This window comes from Arachis stenosperma, chromosome 1, assembly GCF_014773155.1.
Source record: "Arachis stenosperma cultivar V10309 chromosome 1, arast.V10309.gnm1.PFL2, whole genome shotgun sequence".
In the NCBI taxonomy this organism is placed as follows: Eukaryota; Viridiplantae; Streptophyta; class Magnoliopsida; order Fabales; family Fabaceae; genus Arachis; species Arachis stenosperma.
In genome coordinates, this window is record NC_080377.1 from 88,452,445 (window position 1) to 88,455,801 (window position 3,357).

Below are 3,357 nucleotides of genomic sequence, written 5' to 3' on the forward strand. Positions count from 1 at the left end.
TTCATCTTTGGACATCTAGTTCTTAGATCACTGGGAGGCTGGCCTCACGGCCATGCCTAGACCTTGTTCTTATGTATTTTCAACGGTGGAGTTTCTACACACCATAGATTAAGGTGTGGAGCTCTGCTGTACCTCGAGTATTAATGCAATTACTATTGTTCTTCCATTCAATTCCGCTTGTTCTTATTCTAAGATATCACTTGTTCTTCAACTTGATGAATGTGATGATCCGTGACACTCATCATCATTCTCACTTATGAACAAGGTGACTGACAACCACTTTTGTTCTACAAGCAACCAAGGCTCTAGTGAATATCTCTTGGATTCTTTAATCGGAATCTTCGTGGTATAGGCAGGACCTGATGGCGGCATTCAAGAGAATCCGGAAGGTCTAACCTTGTCTGTGGTATTCTGAGTAGGATTCAATGACTGAATGACTGTGACGTGCTTCAAACTCCTAGCAGGCGGGGCGTTAGTGACAGACGCAAAAGTATCAATGGATATTATTCCGGCCTGACCGAGAACCGACAGCTGAATTCCGCTATGCCGTGACAGGGCATATGCCAATCGCTTTCACTGAGAGGATGGGAGGTAGCCACTGACAAAGTGACAATGGTGAAACCTTACACGAGCTTGCCATGGAAAGGAGTAAGAAGGATTGGATGAAGACAGTAGGAAAGCAGAGAGACGGAAGGGAAGGCATCTTCATTCGCTTATCTGAAGCTCTCACCAATGATATACATAAGTATCTCTATCTTTATCTCTATGCTTTATTCGTTTATCACTATACCCATTTGAGTCTGCCTGACTGAGATTTACAAGGTGACCATAGCTTGCTTCATACCAACAATCTCCGTGGGATCGACCCTTACTCGCGTAAGGTTTATTACTTGGACGACCCAGTGCACTTGCTGGTTAGTTGTGCGAAGTTGTGTTTATGCCATGGTATTGAGCACCAAGTCTTTGGAGCCATTACTAGGGATTGTTTATGTTTTGAAAAGTATTGATCACAATTTCGCGCATCAAGTTTTTGGCGCCGTTGCCGGGGATTGTTCGAGTATGGACAACTGACGGTTCATCTTGTTGCTTAGATTAGGTATTTTTCTTCAGAGTTCTTAAGAATGAATTCTAGTGTTTCAAAGTGATGTTCTTATCATCACCAAAGCTGATTGATTCTCATCAATTTAGCTCTTGAATGCAATGTCCTGCTGAAGCTTGGCCGGCCATGTCTAATTCCTTTAGACTAAAGCTTTAGACTAACATTGCATGATTCCTGGAATTCTCATTAAGAATTTTGATACCTTTATTTTCCTTTTCACTTAATTTTCGAAAAATCCAAAAAAAAAATTACAAAATCATAAAAACCAAAAATATTTCTTGTTTGAGTCATGTGTCTTCATTAACCTTCAAGTTGTTCTTGATGATTTCCTTGTTTTGATCTTTGAATTCTATTGACTTGAGTGTTTTGTTGTTTGTCATATGCATTCTCATTTTGTTAGTGTCAGTAGTATACAAACTGCTAAGTTTGGTGTCTTGCATGCATTGTTATTTGATTTTAGTTGCATTTTGATTATTCTTCATTATTAAAAATCCAAAAATATTTTTAATTTGTGTCCTTTCAAGTCAATAATACAGAGAATTGAAGATTCAGAACATACTGCAGAGGAATCACACAGAAAAAGCTGGGCATTCAAAAATGCCCAGTGAAGAAGACAGACTGGCGTTTAAACGCCAGCCAGGGTGCCTGGCTGGGCGTTTAACGCCCAAAAGGGTAGTAGTTTGGGCGTTAAACGCCAGAATGTGCACCATTCTGGGCGTTTAACGCCAGGATGGCACAAGGGGGAGAATTTTGTTTTCAAATCAATTTTTTTCAAGTTTTTCAAAATCAAATCTTTTTCAAATCATATCTTTTCAATCAAATGTTTTCAAAATCAATTCCTTTCCTTTTTCAAAGATACTTACTAACAATTAATGATTTGATTGAACATTTTTTGCCTTTTCTGTTGAGGAAGGTTTTATGTTTGAATCATATCTTTTCTTGTTAGGCAAGTCATAAATTTTTAAAATCATATCTTTTCAAATTGTTTTCAAATCATATCTTTTAAAATTGTTTTCAAATCATATCTTTTCAATCACATCTTTTTCAAAATAAGTTTTCAATCAAATCTTTTTAATTTCCAATTTCAAAATCTTTTTCAAAAATCACTTGATTTCTTTTCCACTCTTATTTTCGAAAATCAATTAAGTGTTTTCTCAAAATGTTTTCAAAATCTTTTAACTTAATTTTCGAAAATTACTTCCCTTCTTCTCACATCCTTCTATTTCTGAACTAACTCTATTCCTTAATGCAAAATTCGAACTCCATCTTCTTTGATAAGTTCGAATTTTCTACTTCTGTCTTCTACTTTCCTTTTCCTCTGACACCTTAAGGAATCTCTATACTGTGACATAGAGGATTCCATATTTTCTTGTTCTCTTCTCTTTCATATGAGCAGGAGCAGAGACAAAGGCATTCTTGTTGAAGCTGGCCCTGAACCTGAGAGAACCTTGAAGCGAAAGCTAAGAGAAGCCAAAGCACAACTCTCTTTAGAGGACCTGACCGAATTCTTCAAAGAAGAAGAACACATGGCAGCCGAAAACAACAACAATGCCAACAATGCAAGGAAGGTGCTGGGTGACTTTACTGCACCTACTCCCAACTTCTATGGGAGAAGCATCTCCATCCCTGCCATTGGAGCAAACAACTTTGAGCTTAAGCCTCAATTAGTTTCTCTAATGCAACAGAATTGCAAATTCCATGGACTTCCAATGGAAGATCCTCATCAGTTTTTAGCTGAGTTCTTGCAAATCTGTGACACAGTCAAGACTAATGGGGTTGACCCTGAGGTCTACAGACTGATGCTATTCCCTTTTGCTGTAAGAGACAGAGCTAGAATATGGTTGGACTCACAACCTAAAGATAGCCTGGACTCTTGGGAAAAGCTAGTCAATGCCTTCTTGGCAAAGTTCTTTCCACCTCAAAAATGGAGTAAGCTTAGAATGGAAGTCCAAACCTTCAGACAGAAGGATGGAGAATCCCTCTATGAAGCTTGGGAAAGATACAAACAATTAATCAGAAGATGTCCCTCAGACATGCTTTCTGAATGGAGCATCATAGGTATCTTCTATGATGGTCTCTCTGAACTATCCAAGATGTCTTTGGATAGCTCTGCTGGAGGATCTCTTCATTTGAAGAAGACGCCTGCAGAGGCTCAAGAGCTAATTGAAATGGTTGCAAATAACCAATTCATGTACACTTCTGAAAGGAATCCTGTGAACAATGGGACTAGTCAGAAGAAAGGAGTTCTTGAGATTGAC

General features: G+C 38.3%; 1 non-coding gene across 1 annotated transcript; it reads right to left on the bottom strand.

Moving 5' to 3' along the window:
• Nucleotides 1-3,030: 3,030 nt before the first annotated feature.
• On the bottom strand, nt 3,031-3,138 carry LOC130948177 (small nucleolar RNA R71). Its single transcript, XR_009072954.1, has one exon. It is a non-coding gene; the product is annotated as a small nucleolar RNA R71 (small nucleolar RNA).
• Nucleotides 3,139-3,357: the final 219 nt, after the last annotated feature.